The sequence below is a fragment of the Pristiophorus japonicus genome, chromosome 33 (genome assembly GCF_044704955.1).
Source record: "Pristiophorus japonicus isolate sPriJap1 chromosome 33, sPriJap1.hap1, whole genome shotgun sequence".
Taxonomy (NCBI): Eukaryota; Metazoa; Chordata; class Chondrichthyes; family Pristiophoridae; genus Pristiophorus; species Pristiophorus japonicus.
The window spans coordinates 6,864,985-6,879,995 of record NC_092009.1 but is presented as its reverse complement, the minus strand read 5'-3'; the positions used below and the strand labels follow the sequence as shown (position 1 = coordinate 6,879,995).

The following is a 15,011-nucleotide window of genomic DNA, read 5'->3' as shown; positions in this document are numbered from 1 at the left end:
GGCAGTCTCTCGGGATCGAGGAGGAATTGTTTCCATCCCAAAGTGACTCCTTTGATGGCTGAACATTCCGATACAAGAGCCACAGACCCTGTTACAGGTGGGATAGACATACGTCGAGGGAGGGGGTCGGTGGGACTGGTTTGGCGCGTGCTCCTTCCGCTGCCTGTGCTTGGTCTCTTCATGCTCCTTGCGTATAGAGTCATAGAGCTCAACGCTCTCTCAGAAGGTCTTTCTCCACATCGGGCGATCTGCGGCCAGGGTCTCCCAGTTGTCAGTGGTGATGTCGCACTTTACCAGGGAGGCTTTGATGGTGTCCTTATAACGTTTCCGCTGTCCTCCTTTGGCTCGTTTACCCTAAAGAAGCTCCCCATAAAGACGTAAACATAAACACGTAAGGATTAGGGGACGGAGTTGGCCATTCGGCCACTCGAGCCTGGTCCACCATTCAAGAAGATCCTGGCAGTTCTTCAACAGCAAGTTTAAACATCTGGGGCGGAGCCAACAGGCGCCTGGTTGCAATGAGTGATTAAAAACCTTCTTTGAATGTAAGCCTGGCTAGCTCAGTCGGTAGAGCATAAGACTCTTAATCTCAAGGTCGTGGGTCCGAGACCCACGTTGGGCGATTTCTTTTCATTTAATGTTGCTTTAATGGAAAACCTCTGACCGAAACGGCACAAAACAAAAATATTGCTTTCAAAGTCATTAAACTCCGAAATTTCCACGCCTCTAGTTTTGGCGACTCAATCCATGTCCCTTTGCAATGTTGTGCTCCCAGCCACACTATGAAATGTGCCACTAACTTATCGAATCATGGAATGGTTACAGCACGGAAGACCATTCGGCCCATCGAGCCCGTGCCGACCCTCAGCGAGTCCCACTCCCCGCCCTTTCCCCGTAGCCCTGCAATTGTTTTTCCTTCAGACATTATCCAACTCCCGTCTGAAAGATAAGATTGAGTCTGCCTCCACCGCCCTTTCAAGCCGTGCATTCCAGATCCAAACCACTCGCTGCTCAATGGCCATCTCCTGTTCCTATGTATGGAGTCTGGGAAATACAAGATCAATTCCTGGCACACTCACAGCCTTCCGAAATATAGCACCGTCATTCTCTTCTCGTAAAACCAGCTCCTGAAGTATCGGCCAGCTGTGTAGATTAAACCTCTGTTTTTTTTCCTAAGATTGCTTTAGACACAGTGTTTTTTGTAGTGTACTTGTTATCATATTCACCTCACACGTGAAAAGTCCCCGGTTCGAGCCCGGGTGGAAATTGTATTTTGGAGAATACATTTGCTGTGAAATAAATTGAACAAAAGTCGCCCCAGGTTCCTTGTCGCATGAGCACTGAACATTTTGAACCAGTCTCCAACATACAGAGTGAGTAAAGTCAGATAGGGCAGAAAACTTCATCAATGATTCAAAATCCTTAAATAATTAAAGTTCAGTTATTGAAGTTTCCACTGTCCCTCAGTAACAATTCTACAAAACAACGCTGTCGGTTAATAAATGGGGAATAAAACAAATAATCTTCACCCATCCCCATCCCCCGGCACACAATTTAATTAGTTGCATGTCATTATTTTAAAGATTTTGAATGGAAGAATTATTTTCTGAATTCGTACTCCCTCTGTGAGCGCCGCATCACGAAACGAGCAGGAAACACATTCAAGAGTTTACCACAATTGCTGACATTTCTTTGCTTTTTTCTTGTGTTTTTTCAGCTCTTCGTCCTTTTCAGCTCCTGACTGCGGATATTGCTGTGATTAAAACTGAACACAATGCAATGTCTGTCTCACTGTTTCCCCGGCGTCAGGCAGAGATACGCCTGCTGCCGTCATTTATTGCATGTGACAGGACACAAAAGTTCAAAATCAACCTGCAGGTGGCCACACACAGCAGTGAATAGTCAGGATGGCCGTGCGGTATGCGGTGCTGTGTTTAGATCACTGTCTCCTCTGGAGATATTATTTTTGCACCAAAAACTAACGTGCGATAAAATGGAAAAAGAGCAGTCCGGGGTGCATTGTCACATGATGCAAGCTACCTCGGACCCGGACCAAAGCTCCCCGGACACCGTGCACAGGCTCAGGAAAACAACGGGGGAGAGGATATCCCGGCCACTGGGCCTTCCAGTAACACTGAACAAGTGCCCAGTCTGAAACTTTCCAGAGTAATAACTTGTAACGGGAGCTTCGAACAGTCCGGATGGCCAAGCTGTCTAAGGTGCTGTGTTCAGTTCACAGTCTCCTCTGGATGTATGGGTTCAAATCACACTCCTGACATTCAGTGTTTTTAATTACAAACTCATTTGTTTGGACACCACACTCTAGTGCTTTGGGACATCCATCGAACTTCATAAAATGACCCCACTTCAATTGCAAACAATGATATCAAAGTTACTTCTCAAACCGGGAATCGATCCTGGGTTGCTGCAAGGAAAGGAATGGTTTTGTGAACTGCTCATTTAAAAACACGGTTATAATTTGTTTCAGTGCAAAAGAAGGCAGGATCGAAGGGCCAAATGGCCGACTCCTGCTGTTGGTTCTTGTGTTCTTATACAGAGCACAGAACATATGATCAAATGATCAACTTTCTCTCAGTTCGCATTTCGTTCATTGTGCAAAAGAAGATTATGGGTTCATTAATGATGTTTTCCTGTGAAAGCACCATAAAAGTTTATGGACAATAATTCACCCAACATGGGGCTCAAACCCACGACCCGGAGATTAAAAGTCTAATATGCTACCGACTGAACTAGCCGGGCCTGCTTAAGGTGCATCTTCCTGTCGCTGATTGCTGCCAGGCGCCTGTTGGTATCGCCCCGTGGCTTTATCTCGAGCTTTATCTCGAGCTTCAAACCACGAAACCGGTTTTCCTGAATTTCAAGGCTTGTACGGAGATCAATCATCAAAAGCCGTGTCATTAACCACAGCTGGGCCGTCAATTTTCTGATCGCAAAGTGCTTTCAGTCCTTTTCAATATCTCTTGTCTATGTGCCGGTGTTTCCCGATTCTGTCGTTCTCTCTGGCTCTTTAATCTGTGTGTGGTCACCTGCAGGTTGATTCTCGATGAATGCCTGTGTTTGTGTCTTCTACAACAATAGAAAATATTTCTTATATATTTCTTACGTTCTCTCAAATGCCTTGATATCCTTCCTAAATTGTGGTGCTCAGAACTGTAAACAGTTCTCCAACTGAGGCCTAAACCGGGTTTGAAAAGGTATGGTACAACTTCCTCGCTGGTGTCCTCTATTTCACTTCATATAAAGCCAAGGGCCCTGTATTCTTTTTAAACAACTGAGTAAGTTATCTACCCAGCTTCAAAGATTTTTGTGTGTAAATCACTCAATCCTTCTGCGTCTCTTTTAACACAATACCATTTAGTTTATGTTTTCTCATATCACCTCCCTTTGTTTCCCAGACCTGACACACAGGTACAGGAGGAGACCCATTCAGCCCCTCGAGCCTGTTGCACAGGAACAGGAGGAGGCCCATTCAGCCCCTCGAGCCTGATACACAGGAACAGGAGGAGGTCCATTTAGCCCCTCGAGCCTGTAACACAGGAACAGGAGGAGGCTATTCAGCCGCTCGCGCCTGTTACACAGGAACAGGTGGAGGGCCATACAGCCTCTCGAGCCTGTTACACAGGAACAGGAGGAGGTCCATTCAGGCCCTCGAGCCTGTTACACAGGAACAGGAGGAGGCCATTCAGCCGCTCAAGCCTGTTACACAGGAACAGGAGGAGGCCATTCAGCCCCTCGAGCCGGTTCCGCCATTCATGAGATCATGGCTGATCTGTGAGCAAACTCCATATACCCGCCTTTGGACAATCTTCCTTAATACCTTTGATCAAAATGCGATGTAAAATGAACAACTGTCCCAGCACGAACTGCTCTTTGCAGAAGGGAGTTCCAAACCTCTCCCACCATGTGTGTGTTGGAATGTTTGAATTTCACTCCTGAAACGTCTGTCTCTAAAGTTTAGACTATGGCCCCTAGTCTGGGACTCTCCAACCAGCGGGAATAATTTCTCTCTATCTACTCTATCTCTTCCCTTATTATCTTTGAAAATGTTGTTCAAATCAATGCTCGACCCTCTAATTTCAAGTGGGTGTAATCTCATATCTTAATTTAAACCTTGGAATCCAGGTATCATTCTGGGAAACCGACACAGTGCTCCCTCCAACGCCAATATAGCCTTCCTAAGGCAAGGTCAGTGAAAACTGAATAAAGGGACGGGTCTTACTAGATTTAATCTGATGGTTTCCAGCAGGCATTTGGTAAGGTCCCAGACATCATCATCATCATCATCATTGGCGGGTCCTGGAACGAGGAAGGCTTACTTCCACATGTGTTCACAGGTGTTTCAATGAAGGACCCGATGTTCCAGTTCTGAACTCCAATCAAAGGGTGGAAGATGCCTGTGGGTGGATTCTTTTAACGTGGTGTGACCGTTTGTCACCAGCCACCGCACGGGCTTGACAGAGCGAGGTCTTGGTCCAGTGGCAAGGGTTAACCAGGACAGCTGGAGTCCTGCTGTGCTGCACGTCATCAAAACACAGGTCGCTGTTTTGTGCGTGGCAGGCAGGAACATCGGCGGGACCCAGGTACAGCGGAGGAGCGGGAAAATCAGTGTGGAGGAACGTGAGAGGTCGTGGTGGAGGAGCGATGAGAGATCGTGGTGGAGGAACGGTGAGAGGTCGTGGTGGAGGAACGGCGAGAGATCGTGGTGGTGGAACGGTGAGAGATCGTGGCGGAGGAGTGACGAGAGATCGTGGTGGACGAACTGTGAGAGATCGTGGTGGAGGAGCGGTGAGAGATTGTGGCGGAGTTGCGGCGAAGGTTAAACACAAGGGATGTTGGCATGAAATCAAAGTTGAGGCAACGAATGTGTTGTGTAACTGCAAAGCATGCACTCCCATGTTCCACCATCAGGGAGATCATCCCCTGAAGATCCAAGGGATCCCAACACCCCTTGTGAGCACTGCATTTAAGCCGGCCCCTAAGGCCAGTTTCTCACTCTGGAGTGTCTTATTAAAGACTGAGGTCACTGTTACTTTAACGTCCCTGTGTGCAGCCTCATCTGTGTTAGGAACAAATAACTGGCGTCGAGGATACGAATCCAACACAAAGATGCAGCAAACTGTGGGCATCCTGGAGAAGTTCTCGGACGGTGAGGACTGGGAATTCTATGTCGAACGGCTAGACCAGTACTTTGTAGCCAACGAGCTGGACGGAGAAGGAAGTGCTGCAAAAAAGGAGAGTGGTCCTCCTCACAGTCTGTGGGGCTCAGACCTACAGCCTCATGAAGAATCTTCTGGCTCTGGTGGAACCCACAGATAAGTCGTATGAGGAGCTGTGTACACTGGTTCGGGACCATCTTAACCCGAGGGAGAGCGTGCTATGGCGAGGTATCGGTTTTATACGTGCCAGCGAACTGAAGATCAGGAAGTGGCGAGCTACATCGCCGAGCTAAGGCGACTTGCAGGATAATGTGAGTTTGATGTCTAAACTGGAGCAAATGCTCAGAGACTTTTTTGTACTGGGCATTGGCCACGAGATCATCCTACGAAAACGTTTGGCTGTAGAGACACCGACCGTCAGTAAGGCCATTGCGATAACAGAGGTATATATGTCCACTTGTGATAACACCACACAAATCTTTCCGCACACAAGTGCTAGCAATGCTCATAAATTAACTGGAACTGTGTTTGTGAGCAGAAATGTACAGGGCTACCCACGAATCTGCAACTGCCAGCAGGCCTCAGGTGACCCAGATGACTCAGAATCTCCAACAAAGGATGAGTGCAAGGCAATTCATACCTTGTTGGTGAAGAGCATGCTTCCATTCAGCCTATTCATGCCGCTTCAAAGGTTATGTTTGCAAGAGCTGTGGAACAATGGAGCATCTCCAACGAGCTTGCGAATGAGCTGAATGCTCTGCAAAAACTGCTAACCACCATGTGGCAGAGGAAGATCGGTCCATGGTGGATCAAAGCAATTTCGAGCCTTAGAGAGAGGAGGCAGATGCTGAAGTACACGGGGTGCACACATTTTCGACGAAATGTCCATCTATAATGCTAAATGTAAAATTGAATGGCTTACCCGTAACCATGGAACTGGACACTGGCGCTAGCCAATCCATCGTGAGTAATAAGATGTTTGAGACACTGTGGTGCAACAACGCATTCAGACCAGCCCGAAGCCCCATCCACACAAAACTGAGAGTGTACACCAAAGAGCTTATCACTGTCCTGGGCAGCGCCATGGTCAAGGTCACCTACGAGGGCACGGTGCACGAACTGCCACTCTGGATTGTCCCGGGCGATGGCCCCACACTGCTTGGAAGGAGCTGGCTGGGCAAAATCCGCTGGAACTGGGATACCATCCGAACGCTATCACATGTCGATGAGGCCTTATGTACCCAGGTTCTGAACAAATTTCCTTCCCATTCTGAGCCAGGCATTGGAAACTTTTCCGGTGCGAAGGTGCGGATCCACTTGGTCCCAGAGGCACGACCCATTCACCACAAGGCGCGAGCGGTACCTCATATGATGAGGAGAGAGTGGAAATCGAGCTGGACAGGCGGAAACGCGAGGACATCATCTCCCCAGTGGAATTCAGCGAATGGGCCAGCCCGATTGTTCCAGTACTCAAAAGTGAAGGCACGGTCAGGGTTTGCGGCGATTATAAAGTAACTATTAATCGTTTCTCGCTACAGGACCAATACCCGCTACATAAGACAGACGACCAATTTGGCGCGCTGGCAGGAGGCAAGGCGTTCACCAAGCTTGAGCGGACTTCGGCCTACATGACGCAGGAGCTGGAGGAGTCTTTGAAGGGCCTCACCTGCATCAACATGCAAAAGGGACTGTTCAGCGACAACAGATGCCCGTTTGGAATTCGGTCGTCTGCAACGATCTTCCAGAGAAACATGGAGAACCTACTCAAGTCGGTACCACACACGGTGGTCTTTCAGGAGGACATATTGGTTATGGGTCTGTACACTGTCGAACACATACAAAACCTGGAGGAGATCCTCCAGCGACTAGATCGCGTAGGGGTGCGGCTGAAGAGGTCGAAATGCGTCTTCATGGCAACAGAAGTGGTGATTTTCGGGAGAAAGATCACGGCGGACGGCATTCGGCCCACAGACGCCAAGACAGAGGCTATCATGAACGCGCCCAGGCCACAGAACGTCACGGAGCTGCGGTCATTCCTAGGATTCCCCAACTATTTTGGTAACTTCCTACAGGAGTTAAGCACCTTTTAGAGCCCCTACATGTGTTATTGCACAAAGGTGAGAACTGGGTATGGGGAAAAAAACAAGTAATTGCTTTTGACAAAGCCAGCAACCTTTTATGCTCCAACAAGCTGCTTGTATTGTATAACCCGTGTAAAAGATTTGTGCTAGCATGTGACGCGTCGTCGTACGGAGTCGGTTGTGTATTACAACAAGCTAACATTGTAGGGAGGTTGCAACCTGAAGCCTATGCTTCCAGGAGCTTGTCTAAGGCCGAGAGGGCCTACAGCATGATTGAGACAGAGGCATTAGTGTGTGTGTTCGGGGTAAAGAAACTGCATCAGTTCCTGTTTGGCCTCAAATTTGAGCTGGAAACCGATCACAGGCCCCTCACATGCTTGTTCGCTGAAAACAAGGGGGTAAATACTAATGCCTCAGCCCGCATACAAAGGTGGACACTCACGTACTCAGCGTATAACTGGACCATCCGCCACAGGACAAGCACTGAGAACTGTGCGGATGCTCTGTCGGCTACCATTGCCCACCACGGGGGTGGAAATGGCGCAACCTGCAAACTTGTTGATGGTGGCGCAGCCCGCTGACTTGTTGATGGTCATGGAAGCATTTGAAAATGATAAATCACCTGTCACGGCCCGCCAGATTAGGACTTGGACCAGTCAAGTTCCTCTGCTGTCCCGAATAACAAACTGTGTATTGCATGGGAGCTGGGCCAGCATTCCCGTTGAAATACAAGAGCCAATCAAGCCGTTCCAGCGGCGAAATTACGAGCTGTCCAGTCAGGCAGACTGCCTGTTGTGGGGTAACCGCGTCGTGCGACGAAAAAAGGGCAGGGAGACGTTCATCTCGGATCTCCACAGCACACACCCGGGTATAGTAATGATGAAAGCGATAGCGAGATACCACATGTGCTAGCCCAGTATCGACTCTGACTTAGAGTCCTGTGTACGGCAATGCAGCGTCTGTGCTCAGTTGAGCAACGCGTCCAGAGAGGCACCACTAAGTTTGTGGTCCTGGCCCTCCAGACCAGGGTCGAGGATCCATGTCAACTATGCAGGCCCATTTCTTGGTAAAATGTTCCTGGTGGTGGTGGATGCATTTTCAAAATTGATTGAATGAGAAATAATGGCGGGAAGCACCGCCACCGCCACCATTGAAAGCCTGAGGGCCATGTTTGCCACCCACGGCCTGCCTGACATACTGGTCAGTTACAACGGGCCTTGTTTCACCAGTGCCAAATTTAAAGAATTCATGAACCGCAATGGCATCAAACATATCACCTCGACCCCGTTTAAACCAGCCTGCAATGGGCAGGCAGAGCGGGCAGTACAAACAATCAAACAGAGCCTCAAACGAGTCACAGAAGGCTCACTCCGAACCCGCCTGTCCCGAGTACTGCTCAGCTATAGCACGAGACCCCACTCGCTCACAGGGGTGCCCCCGGCTGAGCTACTCATGAAAAGGACACTTAAAAGTAGACTCTTGCTGGAACACCACAACCTGCATGATCAGGTGGAGAGCAGGCGTCAGCAACAAAATGTAAATGATGGTCGCGCCACTGTGTCACGGGAAATTGATCTGAATAACTCTGTGTATGTGCTAAACTATGGACATGGTCCCAAGTGGATCGCGGGCACGGTGATCGCGAAAGAAGGGAGTCGGGTGTTTGTCTTCAAACTAGACAATGGACAAATTTGCAGAAAGCACCAGGACCAAACGAGGCTGCGGTTCACAGACTGCCCTGAACAACCCACAGCAGACACCACCTTTTTCGAACCCGCAACACACACCCAAAGCATCAACGACACCACCACGGATCGGAAATCGAAACCATCACACACAACAGCCCAGCAAGGCCAGACTCACCCAGCAGCCCTGCAGGGCCAACAACACGCCTGCTCAGCGAGGGCACAGCCAAAACAACAGAACAGACATTTGTACCGAGGCGGTCCACCAGGGAAAGAAATGCTCCCGACCGCCTCACCTTGTAAATAGTTTTCACTTTGACTTTGGCGGGGGAGTGATGTTGTGTCTCTGTAAAGCATGCACTCCCATGTTCCACCACCAGGGAGCGCATCCCCTGAAGTTCCAAGGTATCCCAAGAGACTGTTGGATGCTCTCGTTCCAAGTTATTGCTCTGGAAAGTTTCAGACCGGGCACCTGTTCAGTGTTGCTGGAAGGCCCAGTGACCGGGATATCCTCTACCCGGGGTTTTCCTGAGCCTCTGCTCGGTGTACGGGGAGCTTTGGTCCGGGTCCGAGATAGCTTGCATCATGTGACAATGTACCCCGGACTGCTCTTGTTCCATTTTATCGTCCACAAGATTTCATTTCAAAAATGTTTCCGCCAACAGGCGCTCAATCCCTCTCTCGGCAAAACGTTCCTTTCACAAACATTTCTCTGATTGGAACTGCACCAAACAACAATGTTCCTTTCAAAGTCATTAAACTCCCCAATTTACATATCCACAATTTTAAGGACAAGGACTGAAAGCGCATTGCGATCAGAAAATTGCCGGACCCCCTGTGGTTAATGACAGAGCTTTTGATGGTTGATCTCCGTACACACATTGGAATTCAGGAGAACCTGTTTCGTGGTTTGAAGTTCGAGATAAACCCACGGGGCGGAGCCAACAGGCGCCTGGCAGCAATCAGCGACAGGAAGATGCAACTGAAGCAGGCCCGGCTATCACCGGCATTACCATCGCCGAATTCCCCGCCATCAACAGCCTGGGATCACCATTGACCAGTAACTGAAGCGGATTGACAGGAGCAATGTTGAGAAGCCCGGCTAGCTCAGTCGGTAGGACAGGAGGCTCTTAATCTCAGGATCATGGGTTCGAGCCCCACGGCGGGTGAATTATTTTCCTTAAACTTTTATGTTGCTTTCACGGGATTTAATCTTCTTTTGCACAATGAAAGAAATGCTAACTGTTTTGGTCTCCTTATTTAAGGAGCGATATACTTACATTGTAGGCAGTTCAGACAAGGTTCACGAGGATGCAGGAAGAATGTTCCCGATGACAAGTTGGCAAAAATAATTAAAGTCTGTGAGATACTCAACCATTATTTCAATAATTAATCCACCCACAAGATTTGAGATACAACAAGGATCCATAGCTTTGCCAAGACCAGCCAGCTCACTTGGTCAAATATAAAACTCTTAATCTCAGGGTTGGGGGTTTGAGTCCCACGTTGGGTAAATAGCTTTTGTTGCAAGCCAGTAATGACATGGACTCTCTTACTAATCCACCCCAACTTACAGTAACACAGTCCCGCCTAAAGAATGAGGAATTGTGGGTGACTGCATGTTGATCAGCAGAGAACTTCCTCCTCTCCGATTCCACTAAGGCTCAGCCTCCCACGATCACTTCTCGACAGGACAGGCTGCTGTCCAGATCGATTATACGGAAGCTTGGAATACAAGAGCAGGGAGGTTATTCTTGAACTGTTCGGCCACAGCTAGAGTACTGCATGCAGTTCTGGTCACCACATTACAGCAAGGACGTGATTGCACTGGAGAGGGTACAGAGTAGGTTTATGAGGATGTTGCCGGGACTGGAGAATTTTAGCTCTGAGCAGAGATTGGAGAGGCTGGGTTTGTTTTCCTTGGAACAGAAGATGCTGAGGGGAGAGGATTGAGGTGTATAAAATTATGAAGGGCCTGGATAGAGTGGACAGGAAGGACCTGTTTCCCTTAGAAGAGGGGTCAACAACCAGGGGGCACAGATTTAAAGTAATTGGTCGAAGGTTTAGAGGGGATTTGAGGGGAAATCACTGGAACTCACTGCCTGAAAGGGTGATCGATGCAGAAACACTCTGCACATTTAAAAAAGTACTTGGATGTGCACCTGAAGTGCCGTAACCTACAGGGCTACGGACCGAGAGCTGGAAAGTGGGACTGGGATGGGGAGCTGTTTGTCGGCTGGCACGGACACGATGGGCCGAATGGTCTCCTTCCGTGCTGTAAATTTCTCTGATTCCATGATGAGCAATTAACATTTGAAACCAGTCTCCTAAAACACAGAGTGAGTAAAGTCAGATGGGGGATAAAAATTCCTCAAGGGACACACAGGGTAAGATAAAGGAAAAAGGGAAGCTTAGGACAGATAGCGAAAAATCGACACTGCAGAAACTCGAGAGGAGTATAAAAAGAGCAGGGGTGCATGATCAGAACAGCCACGATATTATTGGATGGTGGAGCAGGCTCGAGGGGCCGAATGGCCGACTCCTGCTCCTTACATACTTATGTTAATTGTTGAATCATTGCCCATTGCACGCACTTTACTTGAGGTGTCTGATTCAGAATGTTCATTGTAACATGTAATGAACATGTAACAGTGTAATATCTCCAAGTTGGCAGATGACACTAAACTGGGTGGCGGTGTGAGCTGTGAGGGGGACGCTAAGAGGCTGCAGGGTGACTTGGACAGGTTAGGCGAGTGGGCAAATGAATGGCAGATGCAGTATAATGTGGATAAATGTGAGGTTATCCAGTTTGGGGGCAAAAACACGAGGGAAGAATATTATCTGAATGGCGGCAGATTAGGAAAAGGGGCGGTGCAACGAGACCTGGTTGTCATGGTTCATCAGTCATTGAAAGTTGGCATGCAGGTACAGCAGGCGATGAAGAAGGCAAATGGTAAGTTGGCATTCATAGCGAGGGGATTTGAGTATAGAAGCAGGGAGGTCTGACTGCAGTTGTGCAGGGCCTTGGTGAGGCCCCACCTGGAATATTGTGTTCAGTTTTGGTCTCCTAATCTGAGGAACGACGTTCTTGCTATTGAGGGAGTGCAACGAAGGTTCACCAGACTGATTCCCGGGATGGCAGGACTGACATATGAGGAGAGACTGGATCAACTAGGACTGTATTCACTGGAGTTTAGAAGGATGAAAGGGGATCTCATAGAAACATTTAAAATTTGGATGGGACGGGACAGGTTCGATGCAGGAAGAATGTTCCCGAAGTTGGGGAAGTCCAGAACCAGGGAACACAGTATAAGGATAAGGGGCAAGCCGGACTGACATATGAGGAGAGACTGGATCAACTGGGTCTTTCTACATTGAAATTTAGAAGGATGAAGGCGATCTCATAGAAACATTTAAAATTCTGATGGGACTGGTGCGTGCCAACTTTAGCTCAGCCGTTACTTCGTAAACCAACTTTGTGAAAAGTTTGAATTTGTCTTAATGTAATCGCTGCCTGGTGTTTTTGTTGTCATTTTCAATCACCTTCTTTCACACTGAAACAAATGGTAACCCTATATGTAAATTAGGAATGCGAGATTTTCAGAGAGCATATTTAAATGCTTCACAAAAACATTCTGATCACGACAGCTACAGGGTTCGATTCCCAGTTAGAGAAGTAATTTTGCTACTACCGTTTTTAATTAAAGTGAAGTAATTTAATTAAATTACACTGATGACCCAAAGCACTTCAGAGTGGTGTCAAAAAAATTAGTTGGTAATTAGAAAAATAGGAATGTCAGAAGTTGGATTTGAGTTTCTGGGATGGAGGATGAATAACCCTCGGTGCACTGGAACTGGGAAGGGTGAATAATGAATGAGTTGTTTCCTGGTTTGAAATGCGGCTTGTATTTGCTGGTATTAACCGATAGCATTATTTAGCAGAATGAAATAAATGCTAACATGATCACTGATGGACAGTCGAAACTTCAACATCTTAATTTTAATAATTTGTGAAACTTGAATCATTGAGGAAGTTTTATTCCTTTTCTGATTTTACACACTCTGCATTTTAGGAGACTGGTTTTAAATGTTCATTGCTCACCATGGAATCAGAGAAGTTGACAGCACGGAAGGAGGCCATTGTCACATGAACAATGAACATTTAAAACCAATTTTTGTTTCAGAAATAATGTTTCCACCCGGGCTTGAACCGGGAACCTTTCGTGTGTGAAGCGAATGTGATGACCGCTACACTACAGAAAGTAGCACCTAATGCTATGCCCAAAGAGAAATGTTCAGCAACAAGCTGCAATACTCAATCCCTCTCTCTGCAAAAAGTTCCTTTCACAACATCTCTCTGACCGGAACTGCACCAAAATAAAATATTCCTTTCAAGTGTGCAAATTATTTTCGTTTAACTTTTATTTTGCTTTCATGGTATAACATCGTTAAGGAATCGATAATCTGCTTTTGCACAATGAAAGAAATCCTAACTGAGGGAAAGTCAGTCGGTCAATAATTGGTTCTGTGCTCTGCATGTTGGTAATGTAGCCAAGGTGATCCAAAGATCTGTGGGAAAGCAAGTTGTGAGGAGGACACAAACAATCTGCAAAGCGATATCGATAGGCTCAGTGGCTCGGCAGTAATTTGTCAGATGGAGTATAATGTGGGATATTTGAGGTTATCCACTGTGGTAGGGATAATAGTCAGGCCATCCTGACTATTCAGTGCTGTGTGTGGCCACCTGCAGGTTGATTTTGAACTTTTGTGTCCTGTCACATGAAATAAATGAGGGCAGCAGGCGTATCTCTGCCTGACACCGGGAAATAGTGAGAGAGACCTTGGAGCAAGGGTCTGGTTATTGCCAAACTGCAAAGGAAATATTAATTTTGGAAAACAAATGTCTGAAACAACAGTGACCCCGACCTGATTGGAACACAAAATCTTCGGATTTACCGTCAGACACACTACCGTTGCGCCACGAGGCCTACACAGTGCGGTGGAGATGTTCGTCGAAATGAAGGTTCTGCAATACAAGTGGCTTGGAAATCAGGAGAACCGGTTTCGAGGTTTGAATTTCGAGATAAACCCATGGTGCAAAGCAAACAGATCCCTGGCAGCGATCAGTGACAGGAAGATGCAACTTAAACAGTCCTGACTAGCTCAGTCGGTAGAGTATGAGACTGTTAATCTCAGGGTTGTGAGTTCAAACCCCACGTTGGACGAATTATTTTCCTTAAACTTTTTGGTGCTTTCACAGGAAAACATCATTAATAAACCCATAATCTTCTTTTGCACAATGAAAGAAATGCGAACTGAGGGAGAGTTGATCATTTAATCATTTATTCTGTGCTCTGTATAAGAACACAAAAACCAGGAGCAGGAGTCGGCCATTTGGCCCTTCGAGCCTGCCTTCTTCTGCACTGAAACAAATTTTAACCGTGTTTTTACATGAGCAGTGCGAGATATTCAGAGAGCACATTTCAATGCTTCACAAATCCATTCCTTTCACTACAGCTACCCAGGATCGATTGCCGGTTTGAGAAGTAACTTTGATATCACTGTTTATAATTGAAATGGCGTCATTTTAAAAGTTCGATTGATGTCTCAAAGCACTTCAGAGTGGTGTCCAAACAAATGAGTTTGTAATTAAAAACACTGAATGTCAGGATTGGGATTTGAACCTACGCCTCCAGAGGAGACAGTGACCTGAACCAACGCCTTAGACCGCTCGGCCATCCTGACTGTTGGATGCGCCAGTTGCAAGTTATTACAGTGGAAAGTTTCAAAACGGGCACTTGTTCAGTGTAGCTGGAAGGCCCAGTGACCGGGATATCCTCTCCCCCGGGGTTTACCTGATCCTGTGCTCGATGTACGGGGAGCTTTGGCACGGGTCCGAGGTAGCTTGCATGTGTAGGCTGCTTGCTGACTTCAGGTGGTCTCTTACCAGTGTGCTCAATTCTTCAAACGGCTTGCTTGCTGGTTTCTCGTGTGCCAGCAGGCCCTTCATTAAAGCGTATGTTTTCGAGCCGCAGCTGGTCAAGAGATGGGCTCTTCTCTTGTCTGCC

General features: G+C 47.5%; 2 non-coding genes across 2 annotated transcripts; both read left to right on the top strand.

Annotated features, from left to right (window-relative positions):
- Positions 1-549: 549 nt before the first annotated feature.
- Positions 550-622, top strand: trnak-cuu (transfer RNA lysine (anticodon CUU)). Its single transcript has one exon. It is a non-coding gene; the product is annotated as a tRNA-Lys (tRNA).
- A 13,472-nt stretch (positions 623-14,094) lies between these two features.
- On the top strand, positions 14,095-14,168 carry trnan-guu (transfer RNA asparagine (anticodon GUU)). The gene has a single exon. It is a non-coding gene; the product is annotated as a tRNA-Asn (tRNA).
- Positions 14,169-15,011: the final 843 nt, after the last annotated feature.